Here is a 27,735-nt window from a genome sequence, read left to right as displayed (position 1 = left end):
TCAGTGCCCCCGAGTTATAGACTCTCCAGTGATGAGAAAGTGGTGATACTTAGACTGTAATTAAGTGTGCAAGACTTGGCTTATCGCTTTCGTGTCTCACATCTTTTCAACAGTTATAAATATCATGCATGTAAGGTTACATTTTTTGATAAGATTGCCTACCAGAGAAGAGTTAATTAAAACCATGCCAATGGTCTTCAGAGAGAATTTTGGAAACAAAGTTGCTGTTATAATAGACTGTTTTGAGGTTTTTATTGATGGGCCTTCACATTTAGTAGCCCGTGCAGAAACGTGGTCTAATTACAAGCACCACAACACAATTACATTTTGACGGGGATAATTCCATGAGGTGTAATAAGTTTTGTTTGCAAATATTAAGGTGGTAGAATTAGTGAACATCTTACAGAAAACTGGATTTTTAAATAATATTCTACCTGGAGATCTGATTCTGGCTGACAGAGGCTTTCACCTCACTGATACTGTTGGAATGTTACGTGCACAAATCGAGATCCTGCATTTACAAGAGGAAAGAATCAGTTGTCTTTGAATGACGTTATTGACACAAGGAAAATGGCTAATGTTAGGATTGATGTTGAAAGAGTGACAGGCAATGTAGGGCAAAAATATGCGATTATGAAGGGACCTGTTCCCCTGGACTTCATGAATAACAAGGATACTGATGGTGTTACTTTGATTGGCAAAATTGGATCTCTGTGTGGTTACTTGACAAATTTGTCATCATCAGTTGTTCTGTTTAATTGATAATGTTTAATTGCTAATCATTTACTGAGTGATGAAGTTTTAATGTAATTTATTCAGCCTTTTAAAACTGGTTTACGATAAAAACTCTTAGCGCCACAACTGAACATTGAATCAATTTAGAAACATTTGCAGAACTGAATGAAGTACAGATGCCATAGATTTTGACATTTTGAAACAACACAAATGTTTCTAACCCTTGAATTATTTGCTGATTACACACGTGAATAATATTTTCCCCTGACTTCTAACATCAGGACCCAATAAAAAAAATCTGTAGCTTTTTGTAAAATACTATTAATAAAATCATGATCTGGCAAAATGCGCTCAATATGAACACTTTTGTCTGTCCATATAACAAAGTCACAGAACTCTCTTTGACAAACGACTGGGTCTGAACTTGGTAGTGGTACTGCTGCTAACGGTCCAAACTCTCAGATCCAACATCATTTTTCTGAAGCCATGCATGCTCTTCAGCAGACTTGTCCTTCACACAAATGGCCATTTGATTTCCAGTACACCAGACCCATAACAATCACATGATACAACACCATCTGGGGATGCAGCAAGGTGGGGATACTCAGGGTTGAGTGCTGATCACGAATCCTCCACGTTGAAATGTTCGTCAGACAGGAACATAAAGTCTGTGTAATCTTCTCGAGCAGCTTTCTCGTGGTCACATCCCCAGCAATAGCTTTGGTGGAGAGCTTGACAGTCTCTGGGTAGCATATGGCTTTAATCAAACTGCGTGATGGTTTATCAACACGGTTGAGGCATGCTGTCTTCATTCTGGAGGCCGGTATGCGACCACTTCGATACATAAACCGAAGTCTAGAGTCTGCCTGAGTCCTGGTATTCTGCTCTGCAGTGTTTGCTTCTTGTGTGACAGATCTGAATGATCTGACACTCATTGCGAAGTTCATCACATCCAGTTCTGATATACTTCCAGTCTTCTTTTATTCGTTCATGGGATGTGGGCATCATTGGCAAGGTCAGCATTTATTACCCATCCCTAATTGCCCTCGAGAAGGTGGTGGTGAGCCGCCTTCTTGAACCGCTGCAGTCCGTGTGGTGAAGGTTCTCCCACAGTGCTGTTAGGAAGGGAGTTCCAGGATTTTGACCCAGGACGATGAAGGAACGGTGATATATTTCCAAGTCAGGATGGTGTGTGACTTGGAGGGGAACATGCAGGCGGTGTTGTTCCCATGTGCCTGCTGCCCTTGTTCTTCTAGGTGGTAGAGGTCACAGGTCTGGGAGGTGCTGTCAAAGAAGCCTTGGCGAGTTGCTGCAGTGCATCCTGTAGATGGTACACACTGCAGCCACTGTGCGCCGGCGGTGAAGGGAGTGAATGTTCAGGGTGGTGGGTGGGATGCCAATCAAATGGGCTGCTTTGTCCTGGACGGTGTCGAGCTTCTTGAGTGGAGGCAAGTGGAGAGTATTCCATCACACTCCTGACTTGTGCCTTGTAGATGGTGGAAAGTCTTTGGGGAGTCAGGAGGTGAGTCATTTGCTGCAGAAATCCCAGCCTCTGACCTGCTCTTGTCGCCACAGTATTTATGTGGCTGGTCCAGTTACGTTTCTGGTCAATAGTGACCCCAGGATGTTGATGGGGGGGGATTCGGCGATGGTAATGCCGTTGAATGTCAAGGGGAGGTGGTTAGACTCTCTCTTGTTGGAGATGGTCATTGCCTGGCACTTGTCTGGCGCAAATATTACTTGCCACTTATCAGCCCAAGCCTGGATGTTGTCCAGGTTTTGCTGCATGCGGGCACAGACTGCTTCATTATCTGAGGGGTTGCGAATGGAACTGAACACTATGCAATCATCAGCCGAACATCCCCATTTCTGACCCTATGATTGAGGGAAGGTCATTGATGAAGCAGCTGAAGATTGTTGGGTCCAGGACACTGCCCTGAGGAACTCCTGCAGCAATGTCCTGGGGCTGAGATGATTGGCCTCCAACAACCACTATCATCTTCCTTTGTGCTAGGTATGACTCCAGCCACTGGAGAGGTTTCCCCGATTCCCATTGACTTCAATTTTACTAGGGCCCCTTGGTGCCACACTCGGTCAAATGTTGCCTTGATGTCAAGGGCAGACACTCTCACCTCACCTCTGGAATTCAGCTCTTTTGTCCACGTTTGGACCAGGCTGTAATGCGGTCTGGAGCCAAGTGGTCCTGGTGGAAGCCAAACTGAGCATCGGTGAGCAGGTTATTGGTGAGTAAGTGCTGCTTGATAGCACTGTCAACAACACCTTCCATTAATTTGCTTGAGAGTAGACTGATGGGGTGGTTATTGGCCGGATTGGATTTGTCCTGCTTTTTGTGGACAGGACATTCCTGGGCAATTTTCCACTTTGTCGGGTAGATGCTAGTGTTGTAGCTGTACTGGAACAGCTTGGCTGGAGGCGCGGCTAGTTCTGGAGCATAATTCTTCAGCACTACAGCCGGGATGTTGCCGGGGCCCATATCCTTTGCTGTCCCTGAGTTACTTCAATGGCTTAAGGAAATGAGGCTGCACAGGTTTCGGTATAAAATCTGCATTGCATGGTTCCATTATGCTGAGAATGGCAGTCTTTGTTCCAGTCTGACTAAAATGCTCAAAAAATCTTGGAACATCTGCATCATTTGGTGGTGGGATATTGTGAGTTTGCCGTCGTCTCTGTGCAACTGGGTGTGGTACTGTTGGTAGGGAAAGTTGCATCCGGGCTCTGCACAGCTTTCATTGCAGCATCAAATCTCTTTTTGCCTTTGACAGATGTACAATCAATGTCAGCAATTGGTGAATATGTAACATCTTTCGCAGGAGTTGGAAAATAACCAACATGGCCACCGGAAGTTAAAGAGTGATGTCATTCGAAATACCCTATAGCGCCTTTAATGTAATTATATGTCCCAGAGCACTTCACAGGAGCGATTATCAAACAAAATTTGACACCGAGTCACATAAGGACATATTAGGAGAGGTGACCAAAAGGTTGGCCAAAGAGGTAGGTTTGAAGGAGCGGCTTAAAGGAAGAGAGGTAGAGAGGTTGAGGGAGGGAATTCCAGAGCTAAGGGCCGAGGCAGCTGAAGACACAGCTGCCAATGCTGGAGCGATTAAAATTGGGGATGCGCAAAAGGCCAAAATTGAAGAAGCACAGAGATCCCAAAGGGTTGTGTGGCTGGAGGAGGTCAAAGACAGGAAGGGGTGAGACCATGGAGGGATTTCAAAACAAGGATGAGAATTTCAAAATCGAGGCGTTGCTGGACCGGGAGCCAATGTAGGCCAGCGAGCTCAGGGGTGATGGCTGAACGGGACTTGGTGCGAGTTAGGATACGGGCAGCAGAGTTTTGGATGAGCTCAAGTTAATGGAGGGTGGAAGATGGGAGGCTGGCCAGGAGATTATTGGAATATTCAAGTCGAGAGATAACAAAGGCATGGATGAAAGTTTCAGCAACAGATGAGCTGAGGCAGGGGCGGAGACGGGCGATGTTACTGAGGTGGAAGTAGGTGGTCTTGGAGTTGGAGCGGATATGCTGTTGGAAACTCATCTCAGGCTCAAATAGGACGCCAAGGTTGTGTACGCTCTGGTTCAGCCTCAGACAGTGGCCAGGAAGAAGGATGGAGTCAGTGGCTAGGGAATGGTGTTTGTGGTGGGGACCAAAGACAATGGCTTCAGTCTTCCCCATATTTAGTTGGAGGATATTTCTGCTCACCCAGTACTAAATGTCGGACAAGCAGTATGAAAAATCAGAGATTGTGGAGGGGTCGAAGGAGTTGGTGGTGAGGTAGAGCTGGGTGTCGTCAACGTACATGTGGAACCTGATGTGTTTTCGGATGTTGTTGCCGAGGGGCAGCAGCATGTAGTTGAGGAAAGGGGATTGGCCAAGGATAGGTCCTTGGGGGACTCCAGAGGTAACGGTGCGGGAGCGAGAAGAGAAGCCATTGCAGGTGATTCTCTGGGTACAAGTGGTTAGATAGGAATGGAACCAGGAGAGGGCAGTCCCACCCAGCTGGATGGTGGAGGAGAGGCGATGGAGGAGGATGGTGTGATCAACCCTGTCAAGGGCTGCAAACAGGTGGAGAAGGATGAGGAGGGATGGTTTACCACAGTCACAGTCACACAGGATGTCATTTGTGACTTTGATAAGGGCCATTTCAGTACCGTGGCAGAGGCGGAAACCTGATTGGAGGGTTTCAATGAGTTGCAGGAAAGATGGACACGGATTTGGAAAGTAACAACATGTTCAAGGACTTTGGAGAGGAAAGGGAGGTTGGAGATGGGGTGGTAGTTTTCAAGGACATAGGGGTCAAGGGTGGGTTTTTGAGGAGGGGGTGATGATGACAGGGACACGGGGGTACAGGGCCAGGGACATGGGGATACAGAGCCAGACACACAGATTTTTTAAAAATAAACAAAGCTCTCGTTAGCTCAGATCCTGTAGACAGCAGGTTGCACACACTGGGCGTTATCACTGATATATGAATAACCCGCTTAGTTACGAAATGACGAATTTCAGGAATTTGTTGGATCCCTTTTGTACAATGTGTGACTTTACCAGTAAGGGTTTGATCTGCGTAAGAAATCTCCATGTTCTGTGTTAATAAAATTCTGCTTCTAGTGTCACTGGGGACCTGCTCTCCATTTACTATAATAAATCTCCAGGTGCTGACACACCCCGTACTGGGTTAATGAAACTCTCCATCTCGCTCCAACTGGGGCTCGCTCACTGTTGTTTTCAAAAATGTTTTACAAATGTGTACACAGAACGAAACTACACCCCAGACCCTGTAAACTACATTCCATGTCCTCTAAGCAAAATTGCAGATCCTCCCAACTAAATCCCAGATCCTGTCACCCTATCGATTGAGCCAAGTCGGAGACAGACAGAGATAGACAGACAGGCAGACACGCAGACAGCTGTGCTCATGCTGCAGGTCAGCCATTCTTTAAGATTATCTGGACTCTGGACACTGCACATGATCTGCTACAGAAAATCGATGAACCTAATTTAGCAAATGAGATCACTTGCAATTCAACATAATAAGTGCCCTGTACCTCAATAAAATGAATCATCTGTGAATCAAAATAGCTGAGATAATCTTAAAGAATGGCTGACCTGCAGCATGAGCACAACTGTCTGCGTGTCTGCCTGTCTATCTCTCTGTCTGTCTATGACCTTCCCGTTTGCTTCTCTTTCTCTCTCTGATGCGGCCTATACCTGTCTTCATCCCTCCCTGTCTCTCTCTAGTTCCCATTACCTATCTCACTATTCCTGTTTCCACTGCTTTCTTGCCTCCAACTCCCTGTGTGCTTGTGTCTCTCTCGTTCTCCTTGTCCGTTTCACTCAAACGTCATCCCTCTCGACCTTGCTCCCCATCTCCTACTCTATCCCAACCCAGTTCTCCTCTCTGTGTCCACTTCAATGAGTCCCTATCCCTCCCTCTCTCCATTTCTTTTCGTCCTTCTCGATCATCCCCATCAATCGCTGTCTATCCTTTCTCTTCCCCCTCGCTCCATCCCGATACACTTTCTCTCTGTGCCTGGCCCTGCTCTCTCTAATTTCACGGACATTTTTTTCGATGCAATCCCCTCATTTTGGCCCGTCCATCCCGTTCTGCTTAAGTCACTCCCTTTCTTTTTCCACCCTCCCTCTTTCTGACTTTCCGTTTCTGTCTCTCCACATTCCTCCCTCTCCCTACCTGTCTCTCTCTACATATTCCATTTCTCTGCCTTTAACTGCAGCTGCCACCTATTGGTTCACTCCACTCCATGGTTGGTGTTCAGAGGTTATATTTTCAGGCCGGTGATACATCAACACAAGTTGCTCAGTTTCCATTAAATTCTATGGACAGTAAGTTGCAATTGTAACCGCAGGGCCTGGGTTCATTATTTATCAACTAAACAAAGATTTGCTGTGTATATTAGAAGATTAAGTGAGTGAAGTTTCATTACTGTTGTTACCATACATTCCAATAGCACCAATATTTTCATCAGTCTGACACTCATTCACTTTTAACACCGGCCATACTCCAGCCTGTCTGAGTGAGATCATTAGATAAAAACAATATTTGCTGTGGGCCCATTCCCAGTAAGTAATGGATTGATGCTGCCCAGACTGTTTAATGTGGGATCCTTACAAGCAGCAGGTAGAACAGATCTGCCTCCTGTCAGTGTGGACTGTGTCCAAACACAGGCATTAGAGGCTGAAATTACCAACATCCAGCCCACAGGAACCCACAGACACCTCCACAAGAACAGAAACTCACACAGTAATAGTCTAAAATACAACAAGAGAAATAGATTGTGTGTCACAACACTATGTGACGTGGATACAACATTAACAATCCTTAGTGTTCGATTGGAAGGATTTCCCCATTGTGTAGTGATATGTGGAATAAATCCTCAGTTAAAGCTGTGAAGATTAACTGGATAAATATTGAGGTGGAAATGATATTGAAGATTTCCAAACTGAACCTGAACCCGAAACTGACCATAACTACAAAATGACCCAGAACTCGAAACTCATGGAGACACTTGTACTACAAGGCAAACATATAATGATACAATCCTAAACTGACACTGAAACACAAATTGAACTAAATCCCCAAACTAACCCTTAATCAGACACCCAACCATTTCCCCAAACTGAAGCAGAACTAGAGCAAGTCACAAACCGAAACTTAACCAGAACCCAACAATGACTCTGAACAAAACAAGCAACAACTCTCAATCTGATCCTCAAACCTAAACAACATGGTGCCCAACACTGGAAGACCCTAAACTCACATACAAACCTCAAATAAACCAGGAACTGTAAAATGACCCACAGACAAAAACTCTACCTGAACCCAAACTAAACTGAACTGAACATGAACGCCCAAACCTCTGAACAACCTCAACCTGATCTTAAAGTTAAAAGTGCCCTGGAACCCTGAAGATATGCAGAACTCTCTATGAATAAGAGCCCATCGCTGTTCTTAAAAACCTCTGATCCAAAGCATTTCAGAGACCAAGAACACTAAGCTGAGCTGAACCTTAAATTAGCTGACAATCCCACAGTGACTTAGAAACTTAAACTGACCTGAAACTCGAAACTGATCCAGAATCCAAAAAGGGACCAGATAACCTTAACTGGCCATCAACCGAGCATTGAGTCAGAACCTCAAATTGACCCAGAACCTTACACTGACCATAATTAAGAGTAACCCAGAATTCCAAACTCACATTAAGCCCCAAATGAAAATGTAAATTGAAATGACTGGATACCCAAAACAATCCAAAACACAGTGACCCAGAACCCGAAATCGACATAAAACCCTAAACCTATACAGAAAGCAAAACTGACCCAGACCCTCAAACTGACACTTTGTGGCCTAAATTGTTAAAGCTCCAATGGAACTCGAGTCAATCCAAGAGCTCCGGTCCTCTGGATTCCCCTCTCAGAGTGGAAGAACGTTAAACTGTTCCAGAATCCGAAACCGACCTGGAACCCGGAACCAAAGCAAAACTGCAACCAACTCAGAATCACAAGCTGATCCAAACCCTAAACTGATCCACTATCCTAAACGGACTCAGAATATTAAAACACGGCAAACCCGAAACAGACCCGTAACACCAAGCAGACCTGGAAACCCGACCTGGCCCAGAACCCTCGCTCACTCCACTGGTTCACTTGTTAGTTCTGTCGTTTGTTTAAGGCTCTTCTGCTGTTTTAAGATATGATGTAATGTTAGGGATCATTGAGATCAGTCTGTGAGGATCAGTCTTTGCCGGGGTCCTGTGGAATATTTTGCAGTGCTGGGTGTTTTTGGATGCGTGGAGAATGTTAGTCTTGAGGGTCCTGAGTTAATTGGAGCTCTTGTGGTCAGTTTGTGTGGAGTATGTTACAACCAGATACTGAGCCAGAAACTCAAAACAACACAGAATCTCAAATTGACCAAACTGACCCAGAATATAAAACTAAACTGGGAGCCTGAGCCAATCCCAATTCTAAAGTGACCAACTCATATAAAATGAATTATAAACATAAAGAAAAGCCAAGAACCAAAATTTGTGTTGAAACTCAAAACAAGCCCAGGATCCAAGTCTTACACTGACTCATAAGCCTAAAAATATTCAATGCACGAAACATATCTCGAATCCAGAATGAACCCACATGATGAGGCTGACACCGAAGGCTGAGCGTCAGGGGTTTCTACAATCCCAGTGTTGGCATCAGTCTGGGCGTGTTGAATCATCAGAGATCGTTGTCTATGTTTGTTGTTCTGTGTCAGTTTGTGGGTGTTGTGGTTTGGGGTTTCTCTGCTCAGTATTGGGGTAATGTGCACTGTTTAAGGTCTGTTTACAGATGCTGTGGTTTGCTGTGACAGTGCAGTTATCATTTTACAGGATGCAGAAGCCCAATGTGTGGTGCCATCATTAGCTTTGGGTGTTTGATCAATGTGTGGATGGTGAGGTAAGTGTGTGGGGACTGGGTCAGTTTCTGGGTATTGTGTTTTATAGCGGATGATGTGATTGGTTTGGGGCGTATTGTGGACAGCTTCAGGATGCTGACTCATTTGGGGAGATGGGATAGTCAGTCATTGAACACTGCCTCAGTTATGGTCCCTGAACCCAGTTTGCAGTACCAGAGACAGTTTCAGGGTGCTGTGGTCAGTTTTAGAGATACATGGTATTAGCTTGAGGTGCTGTATCAGTCTGAAGTGCTGGGCCAGTTAGAGGTACTGTACTGCCCGAAGAGCTAGGTTAGGTTAAGGTGCTGGACTAACTTGAGGTGCTCGGTTAGCTTGAGGTGTTGGATTAGTTTGGAGGTTGTATTATTTTGAAGTATTAAGTTATTTTGAGGTTCTGGGCTGGTCTGAGGTACTGCCTTTTTGAGGTACTGTTTTTGCTTGAGATATTATTTTATGTTGAGGTGCTGGATTACTTAGGGCGGCAGCTTTAGTTTGAGGTAATCTATTTACTGCAAGTGCAGTTTCAGATTAAGTTACTGGGTTAGTTGGAGCTGTGGTATTAGATTGAGCTGCTGGGATAGTTTAAGCTTTTGTAAATGTCTGAGGTTCTTGATCAGTATGTTTCCAGCCTAACGAGGAAGAAAACAGTGCTGGATCTAGTTCTGGGGAATGAAGTGGGGCAAGTTTCAATGGGAGAGTGTTTTGGAAACAGTGAACACAATATGATTAGGTTTATAGTAATTATGGAAAAGTACAAGGACAATGAAAGTTGAAGATACTTAACTGGAAGAGGGTTAATTTCAGTGAGTTGAAAAGAGATCTGGCCCTTATGGGATGGGAACAAAGATTATCAGGTAAAACAGTTAAAGAGCAAAGGGAGGCCTTCAAGGAGGAGATAGTTCAGGTACTTCATCTAACCCTATCAGCATATCCTTCTATTCTTTTCTCCCTCATGTATTTATCTAGCTTCCTTTTAAATGCATCTTTGCTATTCGCCTCAACTACAGCATATGATAGCAAGTTCTATATTCTAACCACTCTCTGGGTAAAGAAGTTTCTCCTGAATTCTTTATTGATTTTATTAGTGACTAACTTATATTTATGTCACCTAGTTTTGGACTCTTCAAAAGTGGTCACATCTTCTCTACATCGACCCTATCAAACCCCTTCATAACTTTAAAGATCTCGATTAGATCACCCTCTGCCTTCTCTTTTCTAGACAAAATATAGCGATCCTGTTCAGTCTTTCCCCATAGTTAAAATCTCAGTTCTCATATTATTCTTGGAAATCTTGTTTGCACCTTCCCTAGTTTTTGATAATTTAATTTTGTAATTCCTCTTTGCCTTCTGAATAGGTTTTTTTTTCTTATTTCCTAACCTCTTCATATTCCCTTTTGTCATCCTCTTCTTTATTGTCCAGGTGCTGAGTGTATGCCTTTTTCTTTAGTTTCAATTCTGAACTTATCTCTTTCTTCATCCATGGTATTTCATTATTAGTGTCAGCGTCCGTGGAACAGTACCCCAGTGAGTGTCAGTGTCCGTGGAACTGTATCCCAGTGAGAGACAGTGTCCGTGGAACAGTATCCCAGTGAGTGTCAGTGTCCGTGGAACTGTATCCCAGTGAGAGTCAGTGTCCGTGGAACTGTATCCCAGTGGGTGTCAGTGTCCGTGGGACAGTATCCCAGTGAGTGTCAGTGTCCATGGAACTGTATCCCAGTGAGAGTCAGTGTCCATGGAACTGTATCCCAGTGAGAGTCAGTGTCCGTGGAACTGTATCCCAGTGAGAGACCGTGTCCGTGGAACAGTATCCCAGTGAGTGTCAGTGTCCATGGAACTGTATCCCAGTGAGTGTCAGTGTCCATGGAACTGTATCCCAGTGAGTGTCAGTTTCCGTGGAACTGTATCCCAGTCAGTGTCAGTGTCCGTGGAACTGTATCCCAGTGGGTGTCAGTGTCCGTGGAACAGTATCCCAGTGAGTGTCAGTGTCCATGGAACTGTATCCCAGTGAGAGTCAGTGTCCATGGAACTGTATCCCAGTGAGAGTCAGTGTCCATGGAACTGTATCCCAGTGAGAGACCGTGTCCGTGGAACAGTATCCCAGTGAGTGTCAGTGTCCATGGAACTGTATCTAGTGAGAGTCAGTGTTTGTGGAACTGTATCCCAGTGGGTGTCAGTGTCCATGGAACTGTATCTAGTGAGTGACAGTGTCCGTGGAACTGTACCCCAGTGAGTGACAGTGTCCGTGGAACTGTACCCCAGTGAGTGACAGTGTCCGTGGAACTGTACCCCAGTGAGTGACAGTGTCCGTGGAACTGTACCCCAGTGAGTGACAGTGTCCACGGAACTGTTCGCAGAGTGTGTCAGGATCCATGGAATAGTCTTCGAGTGACAGACAATATCCATGGAACTGTGAGAGTAGGGCCTCATGGAACTGTTCCCCAGTGAGAGTCAGGGTGCATGGAACTGTACCCCAGTGAGAGTCAGGGTGCATGGAACTGTACCCCAGTGAGAGTAGGTGCTCATGGAAATGTACCCAGTGAGAATCATCGCCCATGGAACTGTTCCCCAGTGACTGTCAGGGTCCATCGAACTGTCCCCCTGTGAATGTAGGCGCCCAGAGAACTGAATCAAGTGAGAGTAAGGGCCCATTGAACTGCACTCTCACACCCTCAGGAGTAGATCATTCATTCCCTCGATTCTGTTCTGCCATTCATTTAGATCATGGCTAATCTGTATCTTAACTCTTTTTACCCATCTTGTGTATAATGTATTTGGATTAGATGTCAATTATCTTCAATCTGTTTTTTTCTGGTTATCAACCCTCCTGTCAGTGGAAACAGTTTCTCCTTATTTACTCAAAGGTCGGTTTATTTTTTAAACTTACCTCAGTGTGCCTTGCAGGCTTCTCGACAGGTTCCCCCTGCGGGGTGGCCTCCCTGCTCAGAAGTGGGTTAAATTTCAGGGGTTATGATGTGACCAAGGAGTCCAGCGGGAGACTCATTAAAAGCCAAGATGAGTGGCGTTAAAACGGCCGATCGACGGGAATGGAGCGGGAAATGGAGCTGCTCTATTTTAACTGCTCCCCAATCCTTTCCTGCTCCTGCGATCAGGGAGAGTTAAAATCACCCTGTTTCACATTGCATGATAGTCCACATGTGCCACTGGAGGGAAAGCTATAACTGCAAGTTATTCTTGCAGGTGTTATGAATGAGTTTGGGGTCTATTAGTAACTATTCACCTCATTACTAGTCAATGAAACAATGCATTACTTTGCTTTTAAGTCATACTCCATCTAAAACAAGGGTACGTTTTAATGTCTGTGTCTGTCTCTCCCTCTCTCTCTCTTCCCGTCTGTCTCTCCCGTGTCGCCGTCTGTGTCTCCTGTCACTCACACATATATTGTGGGGAAAGGCCTGTCGCAATTAAGCCTCAGGCCCTCTCCATCCAAAATAGTGCCATGGTATTTGCCACCTTTTCTGAGGGTGCCTCTGTGTATAAATGTGCCAAGGATCACATGCCAGGCACTGTACTTATGTGGCACATCATCCGTTCTCGTTATAATGGACACATTTCAGCTGGCAGAAAGGTACAGGGAGAAATATGTGTTGCTCAATCACCCCTCTGCACCAACAATGTTTCAGTGAGTGATGGGGAGATGGGCTGAGATTTATAAATAGACTTGCAGTACATTCTCTCTCTCTCTCGTGTATAATAGAAATGAGTCACAGTGACAGGAGCAGAAGACTGCTTGGATCGAGGATCTGACACAGCACATTAAAGCTGGTGATGACTGGTGTGGCAGGATTGTAAATTTAAAGGGACATTACCATTTGGCTGGAGAGTTTTTAAAGAGAAATTCGACTCCTCGAAGAGCCCACTTCTACCCGCCTGATACGTTGGCTGCGGTGGACAATTTTCTCTGTGTGGACAATATATTTGCTGAATTGTAAACTATTCGACAGTGATTAAAACTGAGCCTCGGTCATTTCTATATCTGAGGCCATTTCTCCCCTTCTCTGGGTCTTCGACCTCCACCATTTCTGGTCTGAATCCAGCCACTGGAAGAGGATGTAAGAGCAACCTGGGCAATTCTCCCTTGATCTCCCCCCACCACCTGTGGAGAGTCCCTGCCTCCCTGGCCCAGCCTTTGCTTGGTATCTTCCCCGGTGGTAAGGTCGGGTTTAGAAACATTGCAGGTGGGTGAAAACCCGTATCTTACTGCTGGACCGGTCTTTTAAATTCAATTATAATTTTTATCCCTCAACCAACATCACTAAAACAGATGATCTGGTCATTATCACATTGCTGTTTGTGGGACCTTGCTGTGTGCAATGTACTGCCGTGTTTCCTACAGTAAAGCAGCAACTACACTTCAAAAGTACTTAATTGGTAGAGGAACCACCGAGGGAACAGGTTATTTTAGATCTCGTATTGTGTAATGAGACAGGGTTAATTAGTAAACTTATAGTAAAGGATCCTCTGGAGGAGAGTGAACATAATATGATAGAATTTCATATTCAGTTTGGGAGTGATGTGGTTAAGTCCGAAACTAGGGTCTTAAATATAAATAAAGTCAATTATGTAGGTTTGAGGGGCGAGTTGGCTGAGGTCGATTGGGAAATTAGATTAAAAGATATAACGGCAGACAAACAATGGCAAATATTTAAAGAAATAATTCATAATTCTCAACTAATATACATTCCCTTGAGGAATAAAACTCCACGGGAAAAGTGGTACAATTGTGGCTAATTAGAGAATTTAGGATAATATTAGATTAAAAGAAGAGGCTTACAATGTAGTCAAAAAGCGTAGTTAGCCTGAGGATTGGGAGAGTTTTAGAAATCAGCAAAGGATGACCAAAAATTCATAAAGAGGGAGAAAATTGAATCTGACAGTAAACCAACAGGAAATATAAAAACAGATTGTAAGAGCTTCCACAAGTATGTTGAAAAGGAAGAGATGAGTGAAAATAATCGTGGGTCCCTTAGAGGCAGAGACAGAAAAAATTATAATGGGGAGTAAGGAAATGGCAGAGATGTTAAACAAATATTTGATATCTGTCTTCACAGTAGAAGACACAAAAAACATACCGGAAACAGTGGGGAACCAAGGGCCTAATGAGAGTGAGGAACTTAAAGTAATTAATATTAGTAAAGAAAAAATACTGGAGAAATTAATGGGACTAAAAGCCGAGAAACCCCCTGGACCTGATGGCCGACATCCTCGGGTTTTAAAAGAGGTGACTGCAGAGATAGTGGATGCATTGGTTGTGATCTTACAGAATTCCCCAGAGTCTGGAATGGTCCCCGTGGATTGCAAGGTAGCAAATGTAACCCCGCCATTTAAGAAAGAAGTGAGAGAGAAAAGAGGGAACTGCAGGCTAGTTAGCTTGACATCAATAGTAGGGAAAATGCTAGAATCTATTATTAAGGACGTAGTAACAGGGCACCTCGAAAATCATAATATGATTAGGCAGAGTCATACGGTTTACTCTTCGAATCATAGAAAGATTACAGCACGGAAGGAGGCCATTCAGCACATCTAGTCCACGCCGGCTCCGTGCAAGAGCAATCCAGCTAGTCCCATTCCCCCGCCCTATCCCCACAGCCCTGAAAATTTTTTACTTTCAACTACTTATCCAGTTCCCTTTTAAAGGCCATGATTGAATCTGCCTCCACCACCCCCTCAGGCAGCGCATTCCAGATCATAACCACGCGCTGTGTAAAAAAGTTTCACATCATATCACCTTCGGTTCTTTTGCCAATCACCTTAAATCTATGCCCTCTGGTTCTTGACCCTTCAGCCAATGGGAACAGTTTCTCTCTATCCACTCTGTCTGGACCCTTTATGATCCTCTCAACCTTCTCTGTTCCAAAGAGAACAACCCGAGCTTCTCCAGTCTATCCACGTAACTAAAGTCTCTCATCCCTGGAATCATTCTAGTAAATCTCTTCTGCACCCTCTCGAAGGCCTTCACATCTTTACTAAAGTGCAGTGCCCAGAACTGGACACAATGGGCCTGATTTTAGCAGGCCTGCGGGTTTCCGGCGGGTTGGGTTTCGGGTGCGTGGCCTCCGCGCCCGGTGAAATTAGTGGGCTGCCCGCGCGATCGTAGCAGGCAATGCACTAATTGGAATCACTTACCTGCTCCTCCGGACTCCGCGCTGCTGGTCTGCGCGTCGGGCGGGCTGCGCATGCGCAGTACGATCTGTCAGCTGGCGGCTGTCTAGTTAAAGGGGCAGTCCTCCACTGACAGATGCTGCAACCAATGGAACAAATTGGAGCATGGAGCAGCCCAGGGGGAAGGCTGCTCCCAGTTTAATGATGCCTCACCCCAGGTATCATCAGATGGGGTGAGGAGGAGGGGGAGGACAGAGATCTTCCACCCGGCGGGCGGGAGGAAGCGGCCTGCCTCTGCCACCAAGAAGGCCTGGCTCGAGGTGGCAGAGGGGGTCACCTGCACCATCAACATATCGCCCACCTGCATACAGTGCAGGAGGCGCTCCAATGACCTCAGTAGGTCAGCCACAGTGAGAGCACATAGTCTTTCCCCTACACTCCGTCTGCCACAACACTGCCCCCACCCCACATCTCCTTCGGCACCGCCAACACTACTCTGTCACATCACCCCTCATACCCACTCAAACCCCATCCTCATCTTACCTGCACCTACTCACCTCGCCAGTACTCACCCGCCACTAACACGCAACCCAATCCTCATACAATCTCATGGCTCTATCCCATACTCACCCTCTCGTGCATCTCTCTCACGGCCAGCCTCACTCAACCTGCCACCATCTGTGCTGCAGCCACAGGGCATGCATCGCATATGTGCAGTCGGCAGCGTACGGCAAACGTGTCGTGAGCATGAAGGGGATGCACAAGGGTGTCTGAGGGTTTGCCATGGGTGTTACCTATATTGAATTTCAGAGCAACAAACATCACACATTATATTGGCACCACCACTGCCATGTCTCCGCGAATCCTGTCTGTTGTGTCCAATAATGCCCGCTCCTGGGTATCACTATGAAGACCCACCACTGATGCCACCCATTGTGTTACTGCAGAGTAGGTGCAGGTGTATTTGCAGGGCTCTTCCGCGCAGACGACTGAGAGACATCGGCGGTGTACCCGGCTGCACCCTGGAAGGATGCGGAGGAGAAGTTGTGGAGGGCAGTTGTGACTTTGGCAGCGACAGGTAAGCAGATGGTGCTGGGGCCAGCCAGGAGCAGCTCGGCATGAAAGAGCCTGCAGATCTCCACGACTACATGTCGAGTGAATCTGCGCCTCCGTGTGCACTGCTGCTCGGAGAGGTCCGGGGAGCTGCGCCTCGGTCTGTGGACCCTGTGGCAAGGGTAGTGCCCTCTGCGACGCGTCTCTCTCTGCGGTAGCCCTCCCTCCTGCTGTACAGGTGGATATGTCACAGCACTCTGTTGTGGAGCTCCACGTGTCAGAGGTGGACGGCGTGGATGGCGAGGCTGGTGATGCTGTTCGCCCTCCGAGGGGGTCATGACTGCAGCTACAGCGGCCCCCATCCGGAATATGTACATCTGAGGGGGTCCGCAAGGTCGGCACATGTCTCCGGACCCCGGGGTGAGTGTGCAGGTTGGTGACTTTGACCGTCCGGAGGTGGGTGGTGGAGGCCACACTTTGTCCCAAATGACAGAGCGGCCTCCTGCAATGGGTGAGGGTCTCCCCCCCGCCCCCCCACCTGTCAAATGGACCTTTGCAGCTGCCACAGGCTGACAGCTGCAACACGTCCAGTTCAACTAGGACTGTTTCCCCCAGTGTGTGAAACAGTCCCATGTTCCCCAAAATCACACACAGTCCCTCAATCAGGTCAGTTAATGACCTGAACAAGCGAAATAAATAACCTCAAGTGGCATCCCGCTGGCTTTAATTGCCTGCGGGATTCCCACCAGCGGGGGCCACGCACGCACCCCCGCACGTCATCGGGGAACCCGGAAGTGGGCGGGATCGTGGCGGGTTCCCGTCACGTGACTGGATATCGGGATTTTCGGAGCCCCCCCGGTGGAAACCCACAGGAAACCCGACGGTAAAATCGAGCCCAATATTCCAGTTGTGGTCGAACCAGTATTTTATAAAGGTTCATCATGACTTCCTTACTTTTGTACTCTATGCCTCTATTTATAAAGCCCAGGGCTCATCTGCTTTTTTAACCACTTTCTCAACCTGCCCTGCCACCTTCAACGATTTGTGCACATATACCCCCAGATCTCTCTGTTCCTGTACCCCTTTTAGAATTTTGCCCTCTAGTTTATATTGCCTCTCCTCGTTGCTACCGAAATGTATCACCTCACATATATCTGGGTTAAATTTCATCTGCCACGTTTCCGCCCATGCCACCAGCCTGTCTATATCCTCTTGAAGTCTATCACTATCCTCTGCACTGTACACTACCCTTCCAAGTCTCGTGTCATCTGCAAATTTGAAAATGTGCCCTGTACATCCAAGTCCAAGTCCTTAATATATATCAAGAAAAGCAGTGATCCCAGAACCAACTCCTGGGGAACACCACTATGCACCTCCCTCCAGCCTGAAAAACAACCGGTCACCACTACTCTCTGTTTCCTGTCACTTAGCCAATTCTGTCTCCATGTTGTTATTGCCCCCTTTATTCCATGGGCCACAACCTCGATGACAAGCCTACCATGTGGCACTTTATCAAACGCCTTTTGAAAGTCCATATACACAAAATCAACTGCATTTCCCTCATCTACCCTCTCTGTTACCTTATCAAAAAACTCCATTAGGTTAGTTAAACACGATTTGCCTTTAACAAATCGTCGAAGTGACTGTTAATTCTGTCCAGTATTATTGTTTCCAGAAGTTTCCCCACCACCGAGATTAAACTGACTGGCCTGTTATTGCTGGGTTTATCCTTACACTCTTTTTTGAACAAGGGTGTAACATTTGCAATTTTCCAATCCTCTGGCACCACCCTCGTATCCAAGGTTGTTTGGAAGATTATGGCCAGTACCTCAGCAATTACCCCCCTTACTTCCCTCAGCATCCTCGGGTGCATCCCATCCAGACCAGTTGACTTATCTACTTTAAGTACAGCCAGCCTTTCTAGTACCTCTTCTTTATCAATTTTTAGCCCATCCAGTATTTTAACAATATCTTCCTTTACCGAGACTCTGGCAGCATCTTCTTCCTTGGTAAAGACAGATGCAAAGTATTCATTTAATACCTCAGCCATGCCCACTGCCTCCATGAGTAGATCTCCGTTATGGTCCATAATCAGCCCCACCCCTCCTCTTATTACCTGTTTACTGTTAACATATCTGTAGAAGACTTTTGGATTCCCTTTTATGTTGGTCGCTAGTCTATTCTCATACTCTCTCTTTGCTCCTCTTATTTCCTTTTCACTTCCCCTCTGAACTTTCGATATTCTGCCTGGTTCTCACTTGTTTTATCAACCTGATACCTGCCATACACCACTTTTTTCCGCTTCATCTTATTCTCTATTTCCTTTGTCATCCAGGGAGCTCTGGCTTTAGTTGCCCTACCTTTCTCCCTCGTTGGAATGTACTTTGTCTGTACCCGAATTATCTCCTCTTTAAAGGCCGCCCACTGTTCAATTACAGTTTTGCCTGCCAATCTATGATTCCAATTTACCCGGGCCAGATCTGTTCTCATCCCACTGAAATTGGCCCTCCTCCAGAAAGGGATGGACTGCAGACAGAGAGATCTAGGGACGGGGCAAAACACGGGGATTGGGTAGAAAATGTGTCCGAGAAATTAAAAGGAGAGCAGGGTCAGGCACAGAGAGAAAGTGGATGGGGACGGAGCGGGAGGGAAGAGAGAGGGTAAAGAGCGATTGATGGGGATGACAGAGAGGGATGAGAAGGAATGGAGAGAGGGAGGGGTAAGGAAACAGAGTAAGGTGGACGCAGAGATGAGAACTCGGTTGGGAGAGAATAGGAGATGGGGAGCAAGGGAGAGGGATGTGGAGCAAGTGAAATGGGACAGGGAGGAAGTGAGAGAAACCAGCATGCAGAGACTGGGCGGTACAAAAGCAGGGGAAACAGGAATAGCGAGAGAGGTCAAGGAACGGACCGACCGTGGGTGAGCGAGTGAAGCAAACAGGCAGGTTGGAGACAGAAAGGGAGACAGACAGGTAGATAGACAGACAGGCCCACAGACAGCTGTGTTCATGCTGCAGGTCAGCCATTCTTTAAGATTATCTCAGCTATTTTGATTCACAGATTATTCATTTTATTGAGATTCAGGGCATTTATTATGTTGAATTGTAGGTGATCTCATTTGCTAAATCAGTTGATCCATTTTCTGTCGCAGATCACGTGCAGCGTCCACAGTAACACTTGGCTCAATTGGTCCCCACCAAAAACACCGTTCCCTCGTCACCGACTCCATCCCTCTCCCCGGTCACTGTCTGAGGCTGAACCAGACCATTCATAACCTTGGTGTCCTATTTGACCCCGAGATGAGTTTCTGACCATATATCCGCTCCATCACGAAGTCCGCCCACTTCCTCCTCCATAACATCGCCCGTCTCCACACCTGCCTCAGCTCATCTGCTGCTGAAACCCTTATCCATGCCTTTGTTATCTCGAGACTTGACTGTTCCAATACTCTCCTGGCTGGCCTCCCATCTTCCATCCTCCATAAACTTCAGCTCGTCCAAAACTCCCGTATTTTATCTCGCACCAAGTCCCGTTCACCCCATCACCCCTGTGCTCGCTGACCTACATTAGTTCCCAGTCCGGCAACACCTTGATTTTAAAATTCTCATCCTTCTTTTCAAATCTCTCCATGGCCTCGCCCCTGCCTATCTCTGTGACCTCCTCCAGCCCTACAACCCTCCAAGATCTCCACGCTCCTCTAATTCTGGCCTCACGTGCATCGACGATTTTAATCGTTCCACCATTGGCGGCCGTGTCTTCAGCTGCATTGATCCTAAGCTCTGGAATTCCTTCTCTTTCTCTCCTCCTCTAAGACGTCCCTTAAGCCTATCTCTTTGGTCAAGCTTTTGGTCACCTGTCCTAATACCTCCTTATGTGGCTCGGTGTTAAATTCTGATTGATAATCACGCCTGTGAATCACCTGAGGGTGTTTTACTACATTAAAGGCGATATTGGCCAAGGTGCTTACCCTGAGGAAGGGAGGAACCATCACAGGCCGAGTCTCACTGGGCAGCTGTCCGACATCTCCTCGTGGCTGATTAGATTCCAGAATCTGTCACTGGAATACAACAGGACTATTTTTGAGACGATGATTATATTTAATTTGAATATATTTGTCATTAATGGCATTTGATTGATTTACTTTAACATTAAATTGTTCTTTTCTTTCCGCTCTTTACATGGATTAAATTCAGTCACAATATCAGCTGCCAACTCCAGTTTGTGAGGGATATCAAGGACAACACGAAAGGTTTTTACAAGTATATTAAGAGAAAGAAGGTGACTCAGAGTAATGTGGTCCCTTAAAGACAGACGCAGGGGATTATAGTAATTGAAAGGGAGAGAGGGTGAAGAATTTGAAAAATTTGTACAGGAGAACTTTCTTAATTAGTATATTTCTACACGTTACCCCACCAGCGAACAAATGTTATCTGTTTTTAATATAACGGGTCAGTTGCTGTCTTTTCTATGTTTCAACCTCTCTATCTCTGTTTTTTTTTTGGTGATTTGTATATTCTGTGAGACCTGGCAGGTAACACCTGTCTGTCTGCACACTGATTGCCTTGGCAACGGGCAGTTGAAAAAACTGTCTGTACTCACCAAGCATTGTTCTGTGAATTATAAATGCGATTTCATTTCGAGGATTTCATTTCACATCGTTTTCCTGACGAAGGGGGAAGCCTCCGAAAGCTTGTGAATTTAAAATAAAATTGCTGGACTATAACTTGGTGTTGTAAAATTGTTTACAAGTATATTTCTAGCCCAACGAGGAAGGAAGCAGTGCTGGATCGAGTTTTAGTGAATGATGTAAGGCAAGTGGAGTGTATTTCAGTGAGAGAACATCTGGGTAATAGTGATCATAATATAATTAGGTTTAAAGTAATTACAGAAAGGGACAAAGAAAAATCAAAGGTGAAAATATCCAACTGAAAGAGAGCCAATTTCAGTGATTTGAGAAGGGATCGAGCACAGGTGGACTGGAAACAAAGATTGGCCAAAAAACAGTAAATGAGCAATGGCAGGTCTTCAAGGTGGAGATAGTTCGGGTATAAACCAAGGATTTTCCCATAAGGAGCAAAGATATGGCATCCAAAGCTCGAGCTCCCTGGATGACAAAGGAAATAGAGCTTAAAATAAAACAGAAAAAGGTTTATGACCACTGTCAGGTACAGAATACAGTACACAACCAGGAGAGTGTGCAGGGGGAAATTGAAAAGGATATAAGAAGGGCAAAGAGAGAATATGAGAAAAGATTAGCAAGTAACATAAATGGGAACCCAAAAACTTTTATAAAAATATAAAAAGTAAAAGGATAAAAGGAATGGTGGGGCCGGTTAGGGATAAAATAGGAAATCTGCTTGTGGAGGCAGAGGGCATGACTGAGGTACTGAATGAGGACTTTGCATCTGTCTTCACAAAAGAAGAGGATGAAGTTAATGTCGCAGTAGAGGAGGAGGGAGTAGAGATATTGGATAGGATCAAAATAGATAGAAAGGAGGTGCTAAATAGGTTGGCATCACTCAAAGTTAACAAGTCCCCCGGTCCAGGTGGGATGCATCCCAGGCTGCTGAGGGAAGCAAGGGTGGTGATAGCAGAAGCTCTGACCACAATCTTTCAATCCTCCTTGGATATGGGAGTGGTGCCAGAGGACTGGAGGATTGCAAATGTTACACCCCTGTTCAAAAAAGGAGAGAGGGATAAAACTGGTAACTACGGGCCAGTCAGTCTAATATCAGTGGTGGGAAAACTACTAGAGACCATTGTCAAGGACAAAATTAATTCTCACTTGGAGAGGCATGGGTTAAGAAGGAACAGCCAGCACGGATTTCTTAAAGGCAAACCATATCTGACTAACCTGATTGAATTCTTCGATGAAGTAACAGAGAGGGTCGATGGAGGTAGTGCAGTCGCTGTTGTATATATGGACTTGCAAAAAGCATTTGATAAAGAATCACATAACAGACTTATTTGGAAAACAGAAGCCCATGGGATTAAAGGAAAAAATTGGTGGAAACTTGGGTACGTAATTGGCTAGGGGAAAGGAAGCAGAGAGTCGTGGTGAACGGATGCTTTTCTGACTGGACAGAAGTATGCAGTGGGGTCCCCCAGGGGTCAGTATTAGGACCATTACTTTTCTTGTTATATCAAAATGACCTGGATTTGGGTTTCGGGAGCACAGTTTCAAAGTTTGCGACTGATACAGGACTTAGCAACGTAGTAAATAGTGAGGAGGATAGTAGCAGATTTCAGGAGGACATAGACAGACTGGTAAAATGGGCAGACACAGGGCAGATGCAATTTAAGACGGACAAGTGTGAAGTGATGCACTTTGGGAGGAACAAAGCGGACAGGCAGTATAATCTAAATGGGACTATTTTGAGGGGAGTGCAAGAACAGAGGGACCTGGGGTACATAGTCACAAATCTTTGAAGGTGGCAGGGCAAATTGATAAGATGGTTAAGAAAGGGTATGGGAAACTTGGCTTTGTAAATAGGGGCATTGAATACAAAAACGAGGAAGTCATGCTGAACCTTTACAAATCACTGGTTAGGCCTCAGCTGGAGTATTGTGGACAACTCTGGGCACCGCACTTTCGGAAGGATGTCAAGGTCATGGAGAGGGTACAGAGGAGGTTTACCAGGATGGTACCAGGGATGAGGGACATCAGTTATGTGGAGAGGTTGGAGAAGCTGGGATTGTTCTCCTTAGAGCCGGGGATAAGGGGAGATTTAATCGAGGTGTTCAAAATCAAGAGGGGTTTTGATAGTTTCTCCCTACTTGCTCGGTTTCCTCTGGCAAGCGGGTCGGTAACCAGAGGTCGTAGATTTAAAATAATTGGCAAAAGAACTAGAGAGGAAATGAGGAGAAGTTTTTCTTCATACAGAGAGTTGCTAAGATCTGAAACGCACTCCCTGAAAGGGTGGTGGAATCAGATTCCATGGGAATTTTGAAAGGGCAATTAGACATATACTTGAAGAGGACTAATATGCAGGGTTATGGGAAAAGAGTTGGAGTGTGGGACTAAATTGGACAGCTCTTTCAAAGGCACGATGAATGGCCTCCTTCTGTTCTGTAAGTTTCTCTGAAAAGTGGGTAAAATAGTGTGAGAGAGGGAATGAGTCTCGGAGAATCTGTGTGAGAGAGGGAGTGAGTCACAGAGAGTCTGTGTGAGAGAGGGAATGAGTCTCGGAGAGTCTGTGTGAGAGAGGGAATGAGTCTCGGAGAGTCTGAGAGTGTGTCTCGGAGAGTCTGCATCTGGATGAAGGAGAGTCTGAGAGGTAGGGTGGGAGGGAGATGGAGAGGGAGAAAGGGTTTGTGAGAACGGGCAAGAGAGAATATTGGAGACAGGAAAGAGAAACAGTCTGTGTGTAAGAGAGAGAGGAAAGGGGAAGAGAGCCTGTTTGTGCATGAGAACTAAGGGATAGAAATGTGAGAAGTTGGAGAGAAATGAGAGATTGCATGGATAAAAGGACAGAAAACTGAGAGTTGTGATTAACAGATGTTTCTTGCACTGGAAGGATTTAAATAGTGGTGATCCCCGGGGTCAGTGTTGGCACCATTGCTTTTCTCAATATCTGTGGATAGAAATTATCTGGACCTGGGTGTAGGGGGCACAATATCAAAATTTGCAGCTGCCACAAAGATAAGGAGTGAGATTAACCATGAAGAGGATTATCGACAACTTCAGGAGGAGGCAGACAGGTGAGCAGATTGGGCAGGTAGATGTGAGATGGAATTTAATGGGGAGAGATGTGAGGTGAGAAGAATAAGGAGAGGAAATAGACACTATACTGTAAAACTGTAAAAGGAGTAGAGGAGCAGAGAGATTTAGGGATTCAGATACACAAATCTTTAAAAAAGTGGGAGGACAAGTTGATAAAGCTGTTTTGCAAAAACCCCCATGGGATCCTAGGATTTATAAATAGGGGCATAGAGTATAAAAGGAAAGAGTTAATGCTACCCCTGGACAAATCATGGGTCAGGCCACAGTCAGAATATTGTGTCCAGTTTTTGGTGCATTACTTTAGTAAGAATGTCGCGGCCATGGAGAGGGGCAGAAGAGATTCACTAAGATGATCCCAAGGATGAGAGTCTTGACATAACTTTTCATGAGAGCAGAGAAGTTTAAATAAGATCAGAGAGTGGGGATCAAAATTATGAGGGGGTTTTGATAAAGTAAATGAGGGAAAACTATTTCCACTAGTACGGGTACGGGAGCACAGTGGTTATGTTACTGGACTAGTAATCCTAGAGGCTCGGACTAATATTCCGGAGTCATGAGATCAAATCCACGGCAGCTGGGGAATTTAAATTCAATTAATTAAATAAAATCTGGAATTTTAAAAAAACTAGTATCAGTAATGGTGGCCATGAAACTACCGGATTGTCGTAAAGACCCATCTGGTTCACTGATGTCCTTTAGGGAAGGAAACCTGCCGTCCTTACCCGGTCTGGCCTATATGTGACTCCAGACCCACAGCAATGTGGCTGATTCTTAATTGCCCTCTGAAATGGCCTAGCAAGTCACTCAATTGTTCAAGACAGGTGGCACACCACCACCTTCTCAAGGGCAACTGGGAAGGGCAATAAACTCTGGCCTTGCCAGTGACGCCCACATCCCAGTTCGTGAGTCAGTAACTGGAGGGCATCAAATTAAGAGAGGTTGGTTTTCTTTTTGATGCAGAGGGTTGTTAGGACGATGGAATGTCCGACCAGAAAAAATGAGGGAAGCAGAATTTAAAAGGGAAGTGAATCAATATGTGAAGAAGAAAATCTTGAAAGACCTTCGATAAGGTACCGCATAGTAGATTCATGACCAAGGTCAGAGCTTGTGGAGTCAGGGGACAGGTAGCAGAATGGATAGCAAGCTGATAACAAAACAGAAAACAGAGAGCAGGGGTTAATGAGAGTCACTCAGACTGACAAAAGGTGGGAAGTGGTGTTCCACAGGGATCGGTGCTGGGAACACTGTCGTTCACCATTTGCATCAACGGTTTGGACTTGGGAATCGGAAGAACAATTTCAAAATTTGCGGACAACACCAAATTGAGGGATATCGTTAATAGTGAAGAGGACTGCGATAAAATACAGGAAGACATTAATAATCTTGCAGAATGGGCGTGGAATTGGCAAATGAATTTCAATATAGACAAGTGTGAGGTGGTACAAATTTAGTAGGAAGAATAAGGAGGCCACATACTTCCTGGATAATAAGAGTCTAAATGGGATAGAGGAGCAAATTGGGGTCTAGGGGTACAGATATACAAATCATTAAATGTAGTGACTCAGGTTCATAAGGCCATAAAAAAGCAAACAAAGCACTGGGGTTCATTTCCAGAGGAATAGAATTGAAAAGCAGGGAAGTTATGTTAAACTTGTCCAGCACCTTGGTTAGACCACACTGAGCACTGTGCACAGTTCTGGTCTCCATGTTACAAAAAGGATGTAGAGCCACTGGAGAAGGTGCAAAAAAGATTGACAAGGATGATACCAGAACTGAGAGATTATAACTATCAGGATAAACTCAACAGGCTGGGGCTCTTTTCTCTAGAAAAGAGAAGGCTGAGGGGTGACCTGATAGAGATCTTTAAAATTATGAGGGAGTTTCATAGGGTCGACATAGATGTGTTTCCACTTGTGGGGGAGTCCAAAACTATGGGCCATGAATAGAAGATAGTCACTAATAAATCCAGTAAGGAATTCAGGAGGAACTTATTTACCCAGAAAGTGGTTAGAATGTGGAACTTGCTAACACATGGAGTAATTGAGGCAAATAGCAGAGATGCTTTTAAGGGGAAGCTAGATAAGTACATGAGAGAGAAAGGAACAGAAGGATATACAGATAGGGACAGATGAAGAGAGGTGTGAGAGGGGCTCGTGTGGAGCATAAACACCGGCACAGACCAGTTGAGCCGAATGGCCTGTTTCTGTGCTGTAAATTCTATGTAATTCTAAACGGTCCATAAATACGGAGAATAAAAGTGGGCCCAGCACTGACCCCTGGGGTAACCACTTCCAACCCTTCTCCAATCACTTCCACACCGCCTGAGGAAGGGGAAAGCCCCCGAAAGCTTGTGGGATTAAAAATAAAATCGTTGGACTATAACTTGGTGTTGTAAAATTGTTTACAATTCTCCAATCTCAGCAACTCTCTAGAGGGATATGGGCCAAGTGCAGGCAATTGGGACTAGCTTAGTGGTATAAACTGGGCGACATGGACATGTTGGGCCGAAGGGCCTGTTTCCATGTTGTAACTTCTATGATTCTATAACTCCCATTAACCCGGACCCTGTTTCCGGTCCCCAGACAACTTTCTCCCCACACTGTTCCATTTCCTTTTAAACAGCCCACCTGAACAGACTGGACATTACCCCGGGGATCCCCCAGTTACCTTCACACCGTTGCTCACCATGTCCTTGATTTCACTTGACATCCTTCACAGTCTCATCGAATTGTCTTGGTGCCTCCCGGCCGTGTGAACATCCAAAGAGGTTTCCAGTCGGCCTCAAGTATTTTCCAACAGATTGATTCAAATCCGGTGCGGTTTTCCTCAAAACTCCTGGAAGTTCAGGCACGAATTCTCCTGTGGAAGAAAGTCACATCGTGTTACGGGACGGAAGAATTAACGACCCTTCTGAAGTACTCGGTGTCGGCCTTGGCTCATTTGTATCACTCCCTCACCCCTAGAATCATAAAGGTTGTGGGTTAAAGCTCCTCTCCAGAGACCTGAGCACAAAATCTCGGCTCACACTCCAGTGCAGTACTGAGGGAGTGCTGCACTGTCGGAGGTGCCGTCTTTTGCACGAGCCGTTAAACCAGTCCGGCCCCTCAGGTGGATGTAAAAGATCCCGCGACACCATTCGAAGAAGAGCAGGGGAGTTCTCCCCGGTGTCCTGGCCAATATTTAATCCTCAACCAACACCTATAAACAGATTATCTGGTCATTTATCACATTGCTGTTTGTGGGATCTTGCTGTGCACAAAATGGCTGCCCACATTACAACAGTGACCTCATTTCCAAAACCCCTCATTGGCTGCGAGGCTTTGGGTCGTCCTGAGGATGTGACAGGCGCTGGAGAAATGCAAGTTCCCCCTCCCCGGGGCCGCCCTCCGCTCTAATCCCATTGCCCGTCTCTCGGTCCTGACCCCGGGCTCGGGGACTCTCGGCCGGTCCAGGGCCCTTTAAGAGGGACGCGCCACACTGCGCATGTGCGCCGTTTATTTAAATCAAACCGCGCGATTCAAAGGAAAAGTGACGTCAGTTTCCGTCACAATAAAAACCGCTCGTTCTCAACCGAAAAAACGGAAAGTTTGTCTCGCGACACAACAGGAAGCGGTCACTGATCCGGCGGGTGATGTGCGCA

At 45.8% G+C, this 27,735-nt stretch overlaps 1 long non-coding RNA gene across 1 annotated transcript; it reads right to left on the bottom strand.

Annotated features, from left to right (window-relative positions):
* Positions 1 to 249: 249 nt before the first annotated feature.
* Positions 250 to 26,948, bottom strand: LOC137302354 (uncharacterized). Its single transcript, XR_010958441.1, has 3 exons — positions 26,781 to 26,948; positions 20,340 to 20,429; positions 250 to 3,509 (listed from the first exon to the last, which is right to left on the bottom strand). It is a non-coding gene; the product is annotated as an uncharacterized lncRNA (long non-coding RNA).
* Positions 26,949 to 27,735: the final 787 nt, after the last annotated feature.

Source organism: Heptranchias perlo, chromosome 35 (genome assembly GCF_035084215.1).
Source record: "Heptranchias perlo isolate sHepPer1 chromosome 35, sHepPer1.hap1, whole genome shotgun sequence".
Taxonomy (NCBI): domain Eukaryota; kingdom Metazoa; phylum Chordata; class Chondrichthyes; order Hexanchiformes; family Hexanchidae; genus Heptranchias; species Heptranchias perlo.
This window is presented reverse-complemented; position numbering and strand designations above follow the sequence as displayed.